This window comes from Coenobita brevimanus, chromosome 28 (assembly GCF_032717465.1).
Source record: "Coenobita brevimanus isolate Jiangsu-jjx chromosome 28, ASM3271746v2, whole genome shotgun sequence".
NCBI lineage: Eukaryota > Metazoa > Arthropoda > Malacostraca > Decapoda > Coenobitidae > Coenobita > Coenobita brevimanus.
Genome location: NC_136981.1, coordinates 26,250,515 through 26,272,135, shown reverse-complemented (window position 1 = coordinate 26,272,135; position 21,621 = coordinate 26,250,515).

Below are 21,621 nucleotides of genomic sequence, written 5' to 3'. Positions count from 1 at the left end.
AGACAGTTAAATTAATCTTTACCAGCAGGATGGAAATTTATGTTAAAAATTGCTACCACAGCATTAATTAATACAGCGTTGAATAAAAACGTTCTTCTTCTAAACTTTTCTTTCAAAGAAGAAATATATATATATATATATATATATATATATATATATATATATATATATATATATATATATATATATATATACTGTATATATATATATATATATATATATTTTTTTTTTTTTTTTTTTTTTTTTGAGCAGGGAGCCTTTTTCGGAGCTCTGATTGTGTTTGGCCAAAGTGTCTTCAAAGTTACATGCATGACGGAAACAATGTACTCACCCTCCAAAACTATGTTCACAGTTTTGTGACAGACAATGTGACAGTGGTGATGGCGTATGGACACTGCTGATGACCTTACCACAGAAAGTATGCCGAAAAGAGAAAAGAAATTGGAGAATAGGGAAAACAAGAGAGGAAAAGATTAACAAACGGAAAATTTAATAATAGGAGGCTAGATAAAAAAAAAATCTTAGTATGAATGAAACGAAAAAAAAGAAAATGCGTTCTTTCTGTCATTATACCGAGGATTCTGAGAGAAATTCTCTCTCTCTCTCTCTCTCTCTCTCTCTCTCTCTCTCTCTCTTACTGTTTCCAATTAATTCAAACTGTTACTGTTTCGTATCCCGTAGTTTTATTGCCTTTTTAACCATCTCTCTCTCTCTCTCTCTCTCTCTCTCTCTCTCTCTCTCTCTCATCAAACCTTAGGCCCTTCCCCGGACAGTGAGAGAATGAAACAAACGTCGATATTTATTGTTTTAGGACGTGTCAGGCCTTATGAGAGAGAGAGAGAGAGAGAGAGAGATGGTTAAAATGGCAATAAAACTACGGGATACGAAACAGTAACAGTTTGAATAAATTGGAAACAGTAAGAGAGAGAGAGAGAGAGAGAGAGTAAAATGAAAGTACAGGAGAAATTTAAACGATAATCTATACTCGTATCAAAGCAGAAAGACTGAAGCTGTAACAGTGGGATCCATCATGGCATCAAGGGATGGCCTGCAGATTTAATTTACCTCTCAGAGACCCAGATAAACCCCCTTCCCAAGCGTAGGCTATTATATGGCTTAACGAGGTGGAGGGGAGACTAATGGATTTAACCTACCTCCTCCTCCGTCAGTCTGCCCCTCATGTGTCAGGCTTGATCACCTGGAATGGCCGGGGAAGAAGGGGTGGAAACTGAAGCCTCTGATTTCCATTTTTCAGGGATAAAATGTAGCAAGATATTTCTAAACCGGTACTTCATAGAAGATTTCATTTTCGGATTATGTATTGGCAACTTTCTCCGTTATGTTGAAAGCAGCCAAATTCCCAGCCCCTATGCTCTTCATGGTGCAAGAATGACTGAACTGGTGGCAATTTTGCAAAGGGAACACGATTTAATCATGCTGAGGGTTATTCTTTCCCTCCAATAGATTTAAAAAAAAAAATCGGGTTTCTTGGATTCAATAAGGTATTGGAGTGTTGTGCCCATCTTTAAATGATTGCTTGCTTGTTCTTCAGGAGCTCTCCTTCGGCTGATTGAATAGGGTTTATGTTCTGTTTTCGACCCATAGATGATTTTTATGGACTTGTAGAACCCATGTTGGTCATTAATATTAGTTATTCTATGCAGCCCCTTTGCTTACTCAGTGCACCATTGTCTTGTTTTCCATGACACGCAGTTTTCTCTGGGTTTCACTTCCGAGATTCTGGATTTCCGTTTTTATGGATAAGCAGCTAGGCTGAGCCAACCAGTAACTTTGTGCTCTATTCATCATTACAAGAAGGTCATTTGTGACCTCAGCATTTTCATCAAACAAGTCTTTATGGTGGCAGGTAGAGAAGGCCAATGTTTCTTCTGCAGTACTTTGAAGCAGTGTTTTAATGTTCAGCCAGTCTACATCTAGGATTGTTGCCTTGTAGTTTGAATCAAATGGTGGCCATTGAGAGAGCTTGTCTGCAATACTGTTGTGGAAGGTGTCACAGCTAGCCACTTCCTTTAAAATACTACAGTTTAGTCTCTGGAGGATGGCCTACAACACATTAGTGGATGTATGACTAATTTCAGTTTTGTGAATGGAAGGTTATGATCTGTTGAGGACTCAGCACCTCTCATAGCTCAGGTTATAAAAACTTCTCTTCGATCTCGCTGCCTTTCAATGACATAGTCAATTAGGTGCCAATGTCTAGATCTTGCTTGCATACGTGTGGACTTGTGATTATTCTCAAGATGAAAAATGGTGTTGATGATGATCACACTACACTACGAGAATCAGGAAAGCAGTCTAAGGCCATTTCTGTTTATGTTACCAACACCATGGCAGCCTATAATGTCTTGTCAAAAGTGATTATCTTTTCCTACTCGGGCATTATAATCTCCAAGAGGGGTAAACCAGTTCTGCTGTCGGGCCCTGCTGCGGATGTCACTGATTGCATTGCCCAGTTGACCCTTGTGCGGTGTGGTGCGGTGAGGATCTGTCCGTTCTCCCCTTTGGGGCTAAGATGCGAATGAATGTGTTTGAATGGATGAGTAAATGGAGAGTGAGTCATCCTGTCTCGGCTACCTCCCTTTCCTTGGGGGAAGCAGCCTAGGTATATAGATAGATAGATAGATAATAATACGTGAATGGTAGCATCCAGAAAGACATAAAAGGAATCTTTGAAAGTGTCATAGTCAAGCATTTGGGCATAGGCATTGATGAGTGTTGCATATTGGCCTTTAGTGATATGTGTCAGGACATCTTCCTCTCTGATATACCCATTGGTGATTCTAGAATCTTCTGCAGTAGGCTGTTTCGGACAGTAAAGCCAATACAATGGTTTCGTCTGGCATTGTCTGAGTATCCCCTCTACTGTAGAAATAGGTATACCAGTCTGCTTCTATTACAGTAGGTTGCGCTTGCCTTAGAGGTGAGTCTCAAACAAGGCAGCAATGTCAGTTATATACTGTATTTTACTCAGTTCATAGGCAATAAGGGCAGTTCAACGGCGTGGTCGTGTGTTTTGGTCAGTATCAAGCAATGTTCGTATATTCTAGGTAGCAAGAGTCAGAGGATTCATTTTGTTTTTGACCACAGTGTGGGACGCCTTGACAGACTCGGTTATCTGCCCAGTGGTGCAGAGCAACAAATGTTTAGCTTTCCTTTTCTAACCTCCTATTCGTCAGAGGTAAGCTGTGGGGCGTCCTTTTCCGACTGCCGGAGGCGTGACCTGCTCCTTTGCCATAATGCCAGTGACTACTAGACCAATGCTGCCTGTGTGCAGGATTTGAGCCAGCGAGTTCCAGACACATTCATGACCTGTCAGCATCACTCTATCCTGTGGCCACAGGTATTTTGATTTTGGTGAAAGGATGAAATGGGAGGTGAATACAGCAATGGGTTTGCGCAATGAACGGATTTGGTGTGACGCTGAGAGTATACACTTACCACCATATGACTTGGCTCTTCTCAGTCTCTGATGATGGTATGAAGATTCACGAGACCACCTACTGAGCAGGGTTGCAGGAGTCTGCCTGGAGCTCTCTCTGTCTAGCCCCGCCATCCGTGGGACTCCACTCACGGATTTTTCGTTCAGGGTTTACTCCCATTGCCTTAACCCATCCAAGGGCAATCAACAAGGCAGTGAGTCCGGGAAAAATTAGTCTGACCCCTCGCTGACGGCCCCCCCAGCATTGACAACCCTGTCCTCTTGCTGAGTTCAGGGGGCTCACCCCCTGTTGGTAAGACCCACCAAATTTACGGAATATGCAAACCCCTCAACACGACAAAGTTGTTCCCATGGGAAGACTCGCGCGCACACGCACGCACGCACACACACGCACACACACACAAACACACACACACACACACACACACACACACACACACACACACACACACACACACACACACACACACACACACACACACACACACACGCAGAGCTAATGCTCCATCTCCGGGCAATTACAGTGATCAAACGGTTACACTAAAAAGAGGAGAGTTAATGGCCCGCCTTATTTGCTTTTTACTAGAGATCATTAACTACGATAAATGTTTAATTAACTTAGTCTAACCATCCTCGGAGACTTCCATTTCCCTTAATGATTTCTATTTTAGCAGAAAGTGCTGGTGGAGTAGAGGAGAGGAAGCTGTTGTGTGGGACTGTGAATGTGAGGGGAAGTTTATATGTGGGAGGCAGGTGTGGAAGAGAAATTTGATGTGTGGGACTGGGATGTAGATTAGGTGGTATGTAGGAAGAGAGAAAGTTTAGAAAGTAGAAAGGGAGAAGAGGTGTCTTGGATGCTAAGTTTAAGGGATAGAAAATTAGTTATATGTTGCAGGGGAAGGTGCTATACTCGTATGAGAGGTGTGGGGGGATGTGTGGAAGGATTAGGCGATGTTTAAGAGGGGTGATGGTGTGCGGGAGGTGAGTGGGAGATGGTGTGTGTGAGGTGAAGGGGAGATGGTTGGTGGAAGGTAAGGGAGAGATAATGGGTTGGAGGTGAGGGGGGAGACGATGGGTGGGAGGTGAGGGGGAGGTAGTGTTTTGGAGGTGAGAGGGAGATGGTGTGCGGGAGGTGAGGGAGAGATGGTGTGTGGGAGGTGAGGGGGAGATGTGTGGGAGGTGAGGGGAGAGATGGTGTGTGGGAGGTGAGGGGGAGATGGTGAGTGTCAAGTGACGGGGAGATGGTGGATGGGAGATGAAGGAGAGATGGTGTGTGCGAGGTGGGGGGCATGTTGGTGGGTGGGAGGTAAGAGGGAGTTTCTGTATGAGAGGAGAGAGGTTACTTACGTGTGAGATGGGAGTGGTAGTTTATGTATAGGGGGGAGTGATTGTCTGTGAGAAGGGAGGGTGAATTGATGTGTGTAAGGTGGAGATATGTTAAATTGTATATGGTAGAATGTTTGGATGACAGCGGAAGTGATAGGCTGGAAAGTGATGGAGTGGAACGGAGTAAATGTACGCTAATAAAGGACTGCACATAATCAGTGGGTATCTGTCTATGTCCGATGACGCTACACATCAAAATCGAAGCACAGTGAAGAAGCACGCTACAATCAATGGCTCAGCATCATGAATGGTGTTTTAGTTCATCACATCTACTTCTTCATTCTCATCACTTTCTTTATTCATTACCAAATTTTAACAACATACTGTAGGTACGTGGTTATCGTGTTAACGGGCCTTGTCAATGACTGAGTTTGATAAAGAGTAGAAGGAAGTTTGAATACGAGCAATGATTTTACATGCAAATTATTAACTGGAAAGATGAGGAAGAGAAAGACCAGGAACGAAGTGGAGGAAAAAGACTGGTGTGCAGAGTAGGCAAGGGAACAGAATAGTGGGAAGGGAATCGTTACTTAGTAGTGACAGAAGTACCCGGCATCCCTTTGCCGATACTGCCCCTAACACGATATGGCATCAGGGACTCTAGTGTGGATTACGCCAGTAGGATAATTTGCATCAATCCCTTCATAAATGATGATTACATTATTACTGAATCTTAGCAGCCACCAGACGAGGTAATTTAGTTTACAGTATGTCTCTCGTGATGATGGGCAACAGGGCAGTGTAGACTGCAGAATACGATTAATCGTATGTTAAGATTTATTTATGCTCAATGCTTTATTATCCTAATCATTGCAAGCCGTTTTTATGTGTTCAGGCATAAACCTGACAGTTTGCTGTCAGATACTCAGCATCTTCGCATGTCAAATGTTTTATATGTCACCATTTCGGCACAAATACCGACCGTTCATGTCCAGCATCAGCTAGAGAAGCCTCTGTCAACATTGGTGTAGCATTTTTAACGGGGGTATTTCTTTAAGAAGTGGGTGTATTTTGCAGAAGATCAGTAAAAAAATGCCTATATATGCGTCACTCTCATCATCGTCTCTAACAGTAAACGGTATATGATTACATATAATCCCTCCATTTCGAAATCCTACCGTAATGTAAACAAAATCCTCTGGAGATAGGAAGAATCAAGTAAGCAGTGCGTCAAAGGACTGAAGAGAATGACTACACCTTCCCCCTCGAAACTGTAATTAAGTCACCGATACAGACGAGACTAAACGAGAACGATACTAGTAACAGTGTACAGCGGCCGTCAATAATTTATTTACAGTATCTCCTATTTGCGATGAAACAATGAGTTCTTACTCAAACAACCAACAGTATTCAAATCGGATGAAATCTCTTCATTAGTTAGGAGGGTTAGTGCCCCTCCCCGGAAAACAGCTAACTAAAAAGACAAACAAGAAGCCTCGTACAAGGACTGACCAAACGATGACGACCCAGGACCGGACAAAGGACTTGGTAATGGCAACGTGGAATGTAAGAGGAGCGAATGATGAGGTGAAAGAGAGAGAGATTGTCCAGGTACTTGAGGGTGCGAAAGTGGATGTATGTGGAATAACTGAAACAAAATGGAGAGGAGAAAGTGTGAGAGAATGGGAGTATGGATGGGGTATATGTGCAGGAGTAGGTGAGAATGAGAGGGCAAAGGAAGGAGTATATATAGTTGTGAGTAAAAGATGGAAGAAGAGCATAAGACAGTATGGATCACTTGGGTCAAGGATTGTGTGGGTAAGGTTGAAAGTTGGAATACAAATGTGGGCGATTGTGTGTGTGCATGCGCCAATGCAAGATTGTGCTAGCAGAGTGAGAGAAGAGTTCTGGACAAATGTGGAACTGTGCATGGAAAAGTTCGGAAGGAATGAGAGAGTGCTTTTGATCGGTGATATGAATGGTAAAGTAGGGAATGTGAAGGTGGATGGAATAGTTGGTGAGTGGGGTGTGCCTGCTGAGATAGATGAGAATGGCAGTGAGTTAGTGGACATTTGTGCTGGGAGGGGGTTGGTGATAGCCAATACCCTCTTCAGGCATAAAATGATCCACAGGCATACATGGCGAGTGATGAGAAGGGTGGGTGGTGAACTGAATGAAAGGAAGGCAACGATTGATTATGTGTGTGTGGATGAAAGGATGCAAAGATGTGTAATGGATGCAAGAGCTTATAAAGGTTGGGGGAGTGGACTTTCCGACCACTACTTGGTGGTGGCCAGAATTAGGATCCAAGTAAGATGGAGAAATAGAAGAAGGGAAAGGCAAGAGGAAGGAGTAGTTGCAAGGAGAGTGGAAAGGTTACAAGAGGATGAGAAAAAGGCAGAGTATAAGAGAGAAGTGGAGGAACGATTGGGCAAATATGAATTGGACCAGATGGGGGACATGGAAGGTGTGTGCAGGATATTTACAGAAGAAATATCTGAAGCATATGATGTGGTGTGTGGGAGGAAGAGAAGACGGAGGGGGGTGCAAGGAACAGCGTGGTGGACTGAAGAGGTGAGACAGGCTGTGGCACAAAAGAAGAAAGCATACAATGAATGGATGAGAAACAGGGGCGTGGAAGAAGTTGAGAGGCGGATGAGAGAATTATATGTAGAAAGAAAGAGAGAGGTGAAAAGATTAGTAAGAGAGAGTAAGAAGAGAGTGGATGAGGAATTTGGAAGGAATTTGAATGTAAAGTGGAGGGACTGTAAGAAAATGTTCTGGAAAGAGGTGAAGAGAGTAAGACAGGGTGGAAGTTAGGGAGTGAAAGATAAAAATGGTAGATTACTAGTGGAGAAGGGAGAAAAAGTGAGCAGATGGAGAGAACACTTTAAGGAATTGTTGAACATACAGGATGGAAGTAATGCGAGTATAAGTGGCTGGGGAATGGCTAGGAGAAGGAGGGAGGTGAGAAGACAGGAAGAAATCAGTAGGATAGAAGTTGTGGAAGCAATGAAGAAAGTTAAATTGAGGAAAGCCCCAGGAATTGATGGAGTGTGTGGTGAAATGCTGAAGCATGGGGGAGAGATTGTATTAGAATGGATATGGAAGTTGTGTAGATTGGAAGTCAGGTATAATTATTCCCTTGTACAAAGGAAAAGGGGAAAAAGAAGTGTGTGGTAATCATAGGGGCATTTGTCTTCTTAGTATAGTAGGAAAAGTGTATGGTAGGATACTTATTGACAGAGTTAGAGAAAGAACAGAGAAATTAGTTGGAGAAGAACAGGGAGGTTTTAGGAAGGGAAGAGGTTGTGTAGATCAGATATTCCTTCTTAGATCTTTAGTGGAAAAGTTTCTAGAAAAGAGAAAGAAGTTGTATGGGCTTTCATGGATTTGGAGAAAGCATATGACAGGGTAGATAGACAAGGATTGTGGAAAGTATTAAGAATATATGCAGTAGATGGGAAGTTGTTGAATGCTGTGAAGAGAATGTATGATGGTGCTAAGGCTGCAGTGCGTGTGGATGGTGAACTAAGTGAATTTTTCTCTTTGAAAGTTGGGTTGAAACAGGGATGTGTCATGTCTCCATGGTTATTCAATCTGTACATGGATGGGGTAATAAAAGAGGTACAAGGTAGGGTAGTGGATGTTGGAGTGGCCCTGGTGAGAGAGGATAGTGTTTGGAAACTCCGTGTACTGTTGTTTACAGATGATACTGTGTTGTTGAGTGAAGACGAAGGGGAGCTGCAAGGCTTGGTGGATGAGTTTGAGAGAGTGTGTAAGAAACGGAATCTAAAGGTGAATGTAGGGAAGAGTAAAGTGATGGTCTTTGAGAGAGATGAAGTCAGTGAATGTACAGCGAGGCTGGATGGTGAGGAATTGGAAAATGTGAGTACGTTTAAGTACTTGGTTAGTGTGATGAGTAAGGATGGAGGTTTGGAAGGTGAAGTGCTTGAAAGGGTACAGCAGGGAAGAAAGGTTGCTCGTTCTTTGAAAGCAGTGATAAGAAACAGGGAAGTGAATATGGAAGTGAATAAGTTACTACATGACAGTATTGTGATACCAACTCTAATGTATGGAAGTGAAGCTTGGACGTTGTTGGAAAGATACAAGTCAAGAGTGAGAGCAGTGGAAATGAGTTATTTAAGAGGAGCCTGTGGAGTCACATGGAGAGACAGGCTGACGAATGAGGATATAAAGGAGCGTTGTGGTGTGGTTGTGGATGTGATAGGAAGCGTTCTGAGGAACACACTGAGGTGGTTTGGCCATGTGGAGAGGATGGAGAGTGAAAGACTGACGAAGAGAGTGTATGGGAGTGAGGTGGAGGGGGCAAGAGGGAGGGGGAGGCCGAGGATGAGATGGAGGGATGGGGTGGAGAGGTATATGAGAGAGGGGTGTGTGAGTTGGGAGCAGGGCAGTGAAATGGCGGGGGACAGGGCGACGTGGAGGCATTTTGTTTGTGGCCACCCCAAACGGGATTGAGGCGTCTGGCAATGGAGAGATAGATAGATAGTTAGGAATTAGATGCTTTAGTAGGTATTGGCCTGGATAGTGCATCATCTGATCACAGCCCACATTATAGTAGGTTTGTTCTTATTCAAGGGAATTAGGTCACTCCCATAAATTGAATACTGTCTCGTGGTTGTCTGAAATTCAGTGAACCTTAATTTTTAAGTAGGAATGATTTTCCTAGTTTACTCCCAGTATCAACGCTTCATTCTGAATACAAATGATAGTCAGTTAAAGTGAAATAAGATTAGAAATCTTTGTTAGATTAGGGCATATGCATTATACCAGACTCGAAAACGAAAATCGTAAATAAACAAGAGCACTGGCACAGCCCATCCCTCCTTCAGGACAGTACCATCCTACCTTTTAGCCTTGACCCTTGACCTTCTTCGTCGAAGGTTAATCGTATGTTCTTTTGGGTTCTCCTATAATATTCCATTGTTGATGCAGCTGCAACCAATCGATCTTCTATGATGTTGCTTATAGGAAGACACATACACAAACAGAGCCCAGAACATAACCACCTGGCCGGAGGTAACACACGAGAGGAAGAGTAGCTGATGGAAGGGAGCAGAGCTGCACATTTAACCCCATCAGTGTGGTGATATGTTTTACTGATTTATTCGTCTTGTCTCCAAACGACTTTGTTGACTTTAAAAGGAACCATCTGTTGTGACAGGATAAAACAACCTTCATTAACTCCTTCACAACTTGATTTCCCTCCTTAACCCGTCACGTCCCGAGGTTTTCCGCACCTCCGACATCCCCCAGTCCCGAGGTATTTTCGATTTTTTTTTTTTTTGGCTAAAACCTTCGCTTTTGGTGAGAAACATCGAAAATTCATAGAGAAATCGCTCACCTGAGGTTTAAAGTGCCCAATCCAGGTAGGAGTTCCTCCTTACCTGAGTGGGTTTTCTAACATGCTGGCACCAAAGAAAACGAGTTCTATGGGAGGGTAACTATTTTATCCACTCATAAACGGTATTTATTTATTTACTTGGTACGAACGTATATGTAGTATGACAGTATATTGGTTTTCAAGCAGTAATAAAGGCATTATAAGCATTGTTTCACTCACTAACTAATCACCATACCTGACCTATTTTTGCCACACTACCTGATCATTATTTCTGGCTGTTTCTTCTTCTAATGCTATGTAAACATTGTCCTCCATATTGCCATCGATTGGGGAATCACTCTGGCCCTGAATAACTTTACTAGCCAGGTCACTGGTAACAGGTCCTTTGCCAAGACAATGGTGTGAGGGGGGGAGGGGGGAGGTTATGCAGTGTAAGGCATTGTCCCTGCTTGGTATCTTGTACAGGAATAGAGGAAGGTGTCCCGTGTATACATACGAAAAATCACGTGCGAAAATTGAAAACTGTGCAAATTAGGTACCTTGCAATTGCACGACGTACTGGTACGTCGCCGGGACTGGCAAATGCAAATCGTGGTGACGTACCCATACGTCGTCGGGACGGGGCGGGTTAACCTGAATATAATCGTCTGAAGGGTAGTCAGCAACAGGTCAACTCTGGAACTGTCTTCCTCTGTCTGTATTCCTTACTGCCTATGATCTCCTGTATTTCAGACGCAGTGTGTCCACGCATTTCGAAAAGTACGGATCTTGATTTTGGCTCTATGTTATCTTTTTTTTTTTTTTTTTTTTTTTTTTTTTTTCTTTTGGATGTAACAATTTTCGGGCTCCTGGCCCTTGGTTCCTTCTTCCTTGCATGAAAAAAGATTAGAATATAAAATATGTAATCGGGTGGAAGGGGTGAATCCTACCATAGTTATGTCATTTCTTGTGCAGAATATATTAAAACTGACAGAATGACTCTCTCTTATCACCTGGTCAGTTATGGTATTCTAAATCAAATTACATCAAGTGATCTTATGCGGTTGAATGTGAGTCATTAAAGAACGAGAGTGTTTTACAAAAGTATTATAGGTTACTCAGAAACAGACATTTTAGGCTGAAGAAAATGATGTAAGACGATGGGAAAGTGTATGAAGATGATTACTGAGAAGACTATCTGGCTTACATAACTGTACGAGTTTGTGTAGACGGTAGGAGAAAACTAAGAAGAAGAAGAAGAAGAAAGAGAAGTCAGTCTGTAAGAATACCAAATGAAGAGAAGGGTCCCGTTTTATTCAAAGTTTCGCTAAGACGGCTTCCTCAGGCTATTCCTGGGGAAGCCTGCTTGGCGAAACGTTGAATAAAACTGATCCCTTCTTTGCACCTCGTGTTCTTACTTACATTCTGTCCCAGCCAATGCTGAGTATAATATCAAGAAGAATTCAGATTGTCCGCTCCTTCTGGCACCTTGCCAAAAACCTTTCTAACAACTTTACCTCATCATCCTTCCATCCTCTTTTCTATTCTGATGGTTCTGTAGCAATTTCTTCTACTGATAAGCAGATCTCTTCGCACAGACTTACTCCTCCAATTCCACCTTAGAGGATTCTGGTGCTGTTCTTCCATCACTTCCCCCCTCAGACTTCCTCATGGCTGACATTAATATTTCTTCAGTTGATGTAATTTCTGCCATCACTGGCCTCAATACTAAGAAGGCATATTGGCCTGATGGAGTCCTTCCTGTTGTCCTCAACACTGCCTAGGTAAACTCTTTTGCCTTTGGCTGTCAACTAGTACCTTTCCCTCTTTCTGGAAGTTTGCTCTCATTCAGCCAGTCGCAAAGAAGGGTGATCGTTCCCAAGCCTCTAACTATCATCCAATTGCTTTAACATTCTGTGTCTCAAAAGTTTTTGAGTCAATTCTTAACAGAAAAAGTTTAAAGCATCTTTCCTATCACAACCTTCTTTCTGATCGCCAGTATTGGTTCCGTCAGGGACCCTCCACTGGCGATCTTCTCACATACTTTTCAGACTCCTGGTAATCCTCCTTTCGGGACTTTGGCGAAAGCTTTGCCATTGCACTTGACTTCTCAATAGGCTTTCCATCGAGTCTGGCATAAATCTTTAATTTCCAAACTGCCCTCTCACGGTTTCTATTCCTATATCTGTGCCTTCATCTCTAGCTTCCCTTCTGGTTGTTCTATAGGTGCTGTTGTAGACGGCCCTCGTTCTTCTCCTAGATCTACCAACAGTGGTGTTCCTCAGGGCTCTGTCCTATCACCCACTCTCTTCATCTTATTCATCAATGACGTTCTAAGCTGTACATCTAATTCTTTCCATTCGTACGCTGATGATTCCACCCTTCACCTTTCCATTCGGTTCCCGCAACGTCCAACTCAGCAGTTACTTCGACAAACAAGGGATGAGGCAATGGCACACCTAATGCCTGACATGGCTCGTATCTCCGACTGGGGTAAAAATAATCTTGTTGTTTTTAACGAATCAAAAAGTCAGTTTTTACACCAATCAGGCCGACACAGGAGTACCCTCTAATGTTTAATAATATCCAGCTCAATCCTGCATCATCCTTGAACATGCCTGGGGTTTCATTCACTCGGGACTTATCTTGGAAAAATCATATTGCATCTCTTGTAAATGCTGTTTCCAAGAAATTTGGTATGTTAAGCAGACTCCTTACCTTCCTTACCCCTGAACAGTTGTTAACTTTGTACACGGGTTTTATTCACCCCTGTTTAAAGTGCAACTCTCATGTGTGGCGAGGCTCCCCACAGCTCTTCTCAATAAGATGTAGTCAAAGGCTTTTCGTCTCATCAACTCTCCTCCTCTTACTGTCTCCCTTCAGCCTCTGTCTCTTCGCCACACTGTTGCATCTTTATCTCTTTTCTATCGTTACTTCAATGGTCACTGGTCCTCTGAACTGTCTGCTTGCATCCCTCCACCTCTACGACGGGTACGTAGCACCCGTCTAGCAACAAACTCTCATCCCTTTTCTGTCCAGCTCACTAAAGCAAGAGTTAACCATTTCTCCCAGTCCTTCATTTATGCAATAGTTCAACTCTGGAACTGTCTCCCTCTGTCTGTATTTCCTACTTCCTATGATCTCCAGTCTTTCAAACTCAGTGTGTCCAGACATCTCGAAATAAACAGATCTTGAATTTAGCTCTCTTTTATATTGTTTTTTTTTTTTTCCTTGGGAGGAACAGTTTGCGGGCTCCTGGCCTTTGGTTCCTTCTTTCTTGCATAAAAATAAAACTAATGACGATTTTCCAAGGGCCATTATGGCAAATAATCAGTTTCTGTTAAATCCCTATCTTTCCCTAGAATACCACCTCAAGTACTCGAAATTATATAACCAGACCCCAGTTGTATTGACCGGTGAATAAAGACAAAGGAGAAACACTCTGGTCACGGCTCTGCACAGCCCGACATTCGATGTAGGTGTTCGCCTACTGCTATTTTCACGTGATAATCAATGCAGCACCGGATACAACAAATTGGGAGGGGGGGGGGCAGACTGAGGAAGAGGGAGAAGGGGGAAAAGAGGAAAATTAGTGAGTTATGTGGAAGTGTAAAATTCTAAAGCAATATTTCTAAAATTGTATTTCGTAGCAAATGAGTATCAAGTTCGTTAGAAAAAAAATAGTAACGTCCTTGTACGAGGAAAAGCACATAAGATACACCTAATTTGAATACGTATTTGAACTCTGCAAAAATAATTAGCCCAAGCCACAAAGTTTCAAAGCTGTACATGTCATATCAAAGGAGCCATGAAAGTCAGAAGTCGAACCAAAAGGCTCGTTCGACAAAATGAATAAAATAAGTGAAAATTTCAAAGGGCTGCATTTTCAAAACTATTTGAGACTGAGACCTAATATTTGGGATTTCCCCATAAGTTTGCTAAAGGAGCACTTGTGAATTTTTCCAGGGGAATCTGATAGGGTGACCTAGGAAGTTTTTCTCATACTGGGTGATTTCATATGGAATGACCCTTCAGCATGTGTTTCATATGGACTGGGAGTGTTAGCGTCGACGTGGTGACACGTGGAGATGGATGGTACGTAAAAGAATTGTTGGGTCTCAGGAACGTCCAGTTTATCGTGTGCTACGAGGGAGTAGCATAAGAATAATGATAATGAAAATACAGCTTCCATTTACCTACTGATAACGAGGGGGCTGTCCGAACTTCCATAAACACCATAAACTAGTCTGATTGCAGTAAGAACAAAATGAAGAGTACGTAATTAGACTGAAGTGATACGTTTAAATGTACTGAAATAGTTTATAACCAACCTAGACTAGAGGACACAAGGCTCAACGGCACAACGATTATTACTATGCAACTAAAGTTCACGTAAGAGTACTCTGGGAAATCGGAAATACTGGATTAGTCTATCTATTTATCTATCTATAGCCCGTCGCCCTAATCCCGCAAAGGGTGGCCGCAGACAAAACGCCTCCAAGTCGCTCTGTCACCCACCATTTGACAACCCTCCCCCCAACTCACCCCCCCTTCCTCATATACCTCTCAACTCCATCCCTCCACCTCATCCTCGGTCTACCCCTCCCTCTCCCTCCCTCCACCACCCTCTTAGTCAGTCTTTCATTCACCATTCTCTTCACATGTCCGAACCACCTCAGTGAACAGTATTACTCCTAATCTTCTCAACCACATCCACATCCACCCCACAACGTTCCTTCACTTCTTCATTCGTCAACCTGTCCATCCACGTCACTCCACATGCTCCTCTCAAGTAACTCATTTCCACTGCTCTCACTCTTGACTTGTTCCCATCTTGCAAGGTCCACGCCTCACTTTCATACGTCAGGGTAGGGATCACAGTACTATCATGCAGTGCCTTCTTAACTTCTATACTAACCTCCCTATTTCTCATCATTGCTTTCAGTGTACCAACAACCTTCCTTCCCTGCTGTACCCTTTCACGCACTTCATCCCCCAAAGTTCCATCCTTACTCATCACACTACCCAAGTACTTGAATGCACTCAGATTCTCCATATCCTCACCATCCAGCCTCACTGCACACTCTATGACTTCATTCCTCTCAAACACCATAACTTTACTTTTGTTTACATTAACATTCAGATTCCTCCTCTTACACACTGTCCCAAATTCATTCACCAAACCTTGCAACTCCTATTTATCTTCACACAACAATACTGTATCATCAGCAAACAGCAACACCGGAATCTTCCAAATCTCACCCTCATTCATTAGAGCCACCCCCACAGCCACTGCCCTACCTTGCACCTCCTTTACAACCCCATCCATGTATATATTAAACAGCCATGGAGACATCACACAACCCTGTTTCAGTCCCACATTGAGATCAAAGAACTCACTCAGCTCACCATCCACTCGCACCGCAGCCCTAGCTCCCTCGTACATACTCTTCACAGCACTCAACAATTTCCCCTCCACTCCATATACCTTCCACATACCTTGCCTATCTATTATGTCATAAGCTTTCTCCAAGTCCATGAAGGCAGCATACACGTTCCTTCCCTTCTCTAGATACTTCTTCACTAAACATCTTAGAACAAATATCTGATCTACACACTTTTTTCCCTTCCTAAATCCCCCTTGTTCTTCTCCAACTAGCTCCTCTGTCATATGCCTAACCCTGTCAATGAGTATTCTACCATATATTTTACCAGTCACACTAAGAAGGCAAATACCCCTATGGTTACCACATACTTCTCTCTCCCCTTTTGCTTTGTATAAAGGAACAATTATACCTGATTTCCAGTCCTCTGGAACCCTTCCCTCTTCCCAAGCCAATTTACACAACTTCCATATCCACTCCACAACAATCTCACCCCCATACCTAAGCATTTCACCACACACTCCATCAATTCCTGGGGCCTTTCCCAACTTAATCTTCTTCATCGCTTCCATTACTTCCGCCCTACTGATCTCTTCCTCCCTCCTCTCATTTCTTCTTCTCCCAGCCATTCCCCAACCACTTATACTCACACTGCTCTCACTCTTTACATTCAACAAATCCTCAAAGTGCTCGTTCCATCTCCTCAATTTCTCTCTCTTCTCCGCCAACAATCTATTATTCCCGTCTTTCACTCCCCTACTATTTCCCCTTTCACACTGCCTTACTTCCTTTACCTCCTTCCAAAACAATTTATTACTCTCCCTCCATTTCACACTCAGATTCCTCCCAAACTCTTCATCCACTTTCTTCTTACTCTCCTTCACCAGTCTCTTAACCTCCCTTCTCCTGCTCACATATACCTCCTTCTTCTCTCTCTCATCTTCTCCCCTACCTCTACTCGCTAACCATTCACTATATGCCTTCTTCTTTTGTTCCACAGCTCGTTTCACCTCATCATTCCACCATGCTGTCCTTTGCACACCCTTGCATCTCCTCCTCACTCCACAAACCGCCTCACACGCTGCGCCTATCTCTTCCGTGAATATCTTACATACGTCTTCCACCCCTTCCATCTGCTCTAGCTCATACCTTCCCAATCTTTCTTCCACTATGCTCTTATACTCTGTCATTTTCTCACTATCTTGCAAATTCTCCACTCTTCTCACAGGAGCTGCTTCCTCCTGTCTTCCCCATCGTCTCCTCAACCACTTTCTTTGCAGCTCTACCTTGGCCATCACTAATTGATGGTCCGAGACTCCATTCCCCCACCCTCTCCACTCTCTTGCATCCAACACTTGTCTTCTCATTCGCTCATCCACACACGTATTTCTGTCAAACTTTTTATTCAAAGTTAGTTTCAACAAAAGCTGTTTTTGAGAAAGCTAGATCTAAGTGCAATATAACATAACAGTTCAGTGAGAAATTTATGTAAGAGGCAGTCTTTGGGCGGCAAAGTTCGAACAACACCAAAAAATAACATAAAAAGAGAAAAACGGGGTCGGGGGATAAAGAGACGTTGGCACCAGAAGTATAGATGGTGATAAAGATATCAGTGAAATGAAGCTGAAGGGTGAAGGCGGCAGTATAGTGAGGGAGAGTAAAACATGAACGTGTAGGAAGCCAAAAAACAGTTCAAACTGTGTTAGGGTCAGACTCAGCGTTCTTTACCATTCGCGGCTAACAGGCCAAGTTAACGAAGGGCGTGGTAAACGAGGGGAAGGCAAGAGAGGGTGGGTGAGAGCGAGAGAAAAGAGGGGCAAGGGAAAGAGGAAGAAGGAAAGCTAATAGGAGGAAGAATGAAAAACGCATGACAAGAGCTAGAGGGGAGGAGGTCAAGAGGGAGAAAACAGACAAGGCAGAGCAAGCAAAGGGAGGGAATGAGGAATACTGTAGGGCAAGATAAAGGAATGAAGGAAGGGAAGGAGATACAAGGCAGAACATACAAAATAAGGGGAGCATCGGCAAGAGAGGTCGGAGAGACAGAGGGAGGGGGAAAGAAAGGGAAAGGATAGAAAGGTGTGATAGGTTAAGAATGGTAATGAACGAAGGGATTGAGGGGAAAGTGAAACCAGGCACAGAAAAGAAGAGTGGGCAAGAGATGAAAGAGAGACAAAAAGGGGAGAGGAGGGGAAGGACGACGATTTAACAGAGGAGGTAGAAGTGTCAGACATGCAGGGCAAGAGAGAAAATGGGAGGAAGAAAGGAGTAAGGAACGAAAACGGAAGCAAGGGAGAGGGAAAAAAAACGGAAGAAAGAAGCGACAAGGTAGAGGGAGGAAGCGGGAGAACAAACAGATAACTGGGGACAAGAATGAAAAGGAAGGAGGGTGAAGGGGTGAAGAGGCGAAGTAAAGAGTGTGCAAGGGAAAGAAAGCATATAAATTATATAAATATATAGATAGATAGATAGATATCTGTGTGTGTGTGTGTGTGTGTGTGTGTGTGTGTGTGTGGAGAAAAGAAGGAGGGATAAAGCAGGGCAAGAAGAGATATGACAGTTGAAAACACAGGACAAAAAAAGAATGGGAGGAAGGAAAACTAAAGACAATAAAGGGAAGGTGCATAAAATGCCGACTGTAGCAGCGCAAGCCGCCAAAACACCCCCAGGAGGAGGACACGGAGGGTTGGAAGCGGCGCGGAACGCGCCCGTACTATATGGACATGAGTGCGCCCGGGCCACGCCCCCCTATTCCCCGGAACTCTCCCACCGCCACCACCTTAGTCAAAGTACACTACCTTCTGGGCGAGCTGACCACCGACAGGATCGGGTGGCACTGGCGTAACAGCTCTGAGCAGCACCCCAGTGATGGCCTGTAGTCGCGCATTACCTGAGACAGCCCATAGATGCTCAGAGAATAAAGAGATGGCTTGTAGCCGCTCACTAAAAAGTGCCACAGCCTGTAGCTGGGCACCAGAGACGGTCTGTAGCCGCTCACCAAAAGGGCCATGGCCTGTAGCCGGGCACCAGAGACGGCCTGTAGCCGCTCACTAAAAAGGGTCACGGCCTGTAGCTGGACCACTAATTAGGAGACGGCCTGTAGCCGTGCCGACAGTGAAGGGACGGCCTGTAGCCACTCTCCGTCTGTTGCCCAAGGGAACCCAGCGACGGCCTGTAGCCATGCTGGGGAGAGTCACCAAAGTCTCTTGCCCCCTGTGACTCCACAACGAGACGGTGAGCTGTGCTCAGTTCTGTCCTCCAGTAGGAGCACAGACCACCCTCCCGGCCACCCAGCCCAAGGCGACCCCCAGGAGGAGGACCACTACCTCAAGGATTGGTGAAGCAACCCTGTACTATCCCCGGGGTTGTACTCCCTCCGTCCAGAAGAAGAGAGGACCCACCTGACGGACTCTGGTAGGGGACAACGCCGCAGCCCAGCCCTGACAGCAGCACCCCTGGCAAAAGACCGCAACTGGCACACCTTTGAGGACGTCCCCCGAACCCCCGGTCGGACCTGCTCCCCACCCCAGCGAAGGCAACACCCGTCCTCCACCAAGCGCCTGAGTGAGCACCTCCAACACCTGTTTGGCCCTAGTCTATAGGGCCAGACTCCAGTCCCCACCTCCAACAGCAATGGGCCCTTTGCCACACACAGCCCGAGCCCCAGCCAAGAGGCGACGCCCCTGAGAGTGGTCCCCTGGCCGCTGGACGAAGAGACACCCACAGGGCCTCCACCTACACCAGGCCAAGAACTGTAAGCCCTGGACCTTCCCTTTCCCCTATGAAACAAAGTTGACATAAAGACAGTGAACCCTTAGTGAACAGTGCGGCACGAAAGCATGTGTATTGTGACAGAAGTGGACAGTGAGGCATGAGAGTAAATATAAAGTGACAGAAGAGAAGAGTGAGGCTTTGTAAAAACCATTCAGCTGGCAAGTGAAATAGAACAGGCCCCTCAGTGATAATAAGCAGTGCATATCTAGACAGTGACTTCCTATTCCTCGCGACAATACCAGTAACGCAGTGCCCCGAAACTTAGCGCCAGGACAGTGAATGCCAAGTGAAATAGAACGGGCCCCTCAGTGACTGTGAGTGATGAATATTTAGACAGTGACGTTCCATCACTAATAATAGCACCAACAACATAGTATCCTGAAACTCAGTGCCGGAACAGTAGATGCTTCACACCAGTGCCTTCTCCTCACGAACAGTGTAACAGTGCTTTGTCCTCCTGAACCAGATTTAGACTCCTGTACATCTATTATTCCGCGCGATACTCAGCCCACTAATACCAGCCTATGTATTAATTTTTGCCTATGAGATTGTGTAAGATTGTCTACCCGTTCTGCATCAGTTGAATTTGTCAATATATGTGTAAGGTTGTTGCCCTGTGTTTTTATCCCCTGGCCCTCTCTTATTTGTCTAAGCCCGAGTCTAGAGGGGGGAACCCAGCTGCAGTCTAGGCGTTCTAAGGACGAGAAGCCGTCCCTTAACCCTTACACCGCGGGCTTGTTTTGCTTTGACTTGTGGCTCCCGGGGCATATTCGCGCTCCGACAGACTCTCTAAAAATATTTGCCAAAAATCAGTTATTAGTCCTAGAATATTAAAATCAAATATACTTATGGCAAATACCTTCAGCTTTCTCCTTGGGTGTTTGTTGAGCCTTCGTCGAGTACCGTAGGACTTGTGGAGACCTCTGAAGTTGGGTAACGAAGTCTCCACTTGACACTTCCCGACAACTCGTAATATGATTACCACAGCCTGATATTATCACTAGAAACACTAATCTATGATTTTCAAATAGTTTGGAATCCATATTCCCCCAAAAAAACACTGTGAAAGCAATGAAAATTACGAGGGCGTATGACCATCCCACTTCCGATCGTTCGTCTATTATTCATAAAAACACTCAGTTATATTTCTGTTACTATATAACACTTATATATATCTACAGTCTTTATCCATAAGTTTCCTTCAGTAATAGTAGTTTATTGTCACTGTAGGGATTCAATTTCTTTCAGTAAAATATGTAGCATTCACTTTCTCGTCCTGTCTACTAGCATTGACAGTGAATGTCACTTTCACCTTCACTCTCATAACTCATAGTATTCATACATGCTAGAGTGAAACTTTCACTTTCATTACTCGTAGGGTATATACTCGTATTCTTATAATACTATTCATTTACATTTCTATTTACGTTCTCTATTTTATTTACGTTATTTACATTTCTATTTTATTTACACTATGTTATGCACTGTCACTAGAAGTAACTTATAAAACTATTTTCCACTGTTCACGTATATTTACATTCATTACTTTCACTTGCTGTTTACACATTATTTACACATTATTTATAATTCCACTTGCACTGTTTTACGCAATAGAAACATCGTAGTCACTCTTTTATCAATTGTCAGCCCTTTACCTTTTTCCACACGAGGTTTAGTAGAGGGTAAAGGTCACAGGGCCCTTTGCATGTGGGTGAAAAGTGGCTGAAGTTAGCAGGAGCAAACAGACATACCTTCACATTAGAAGATGACAGTGAACTGATAGGGGTGGGCCAGGGTGGCCTACCTAGGGAAATGCATTACTGCCAACGTCAGCCTCTTGACAGCTGCTAATATATAGCAGTGAAATGATTGGCAGGAAATCTAGACAATACATTATAAATTAGGTAGTTCCAGGTGAATGTAAATATCACTTAGGGTTCTCCCTTCCCTCCTTATATGTATATTTATTACGAAAATAGATTATACGGCATATTTCAAGGGGAATTAAACAGCGAAAATTAGCGAACGAGTGCACGTGAGTTGTTGTCAGGTGATAATTAGCCAATTCCAGGTGTATGGCACTATCACTTACCTTATTTCTTTTTTGTATATATTATTTGGTATAAGAATAGGGCATAGGGCTTATTTCAATGGATGAAAAAATCAGTGGAAAATTCCAGGGAATATTTACTTAGTGTAGAAAACAGTGTGGTGGCCTGCAATAATTAGGTAGTTCCAGGTGAATGTAAATATCACTTAGGCTTCTCCCTTCCTTTCTTATATATATTTTTATTACGAAAATAGATTATACAGCATATTTCAAGGGGAAATAA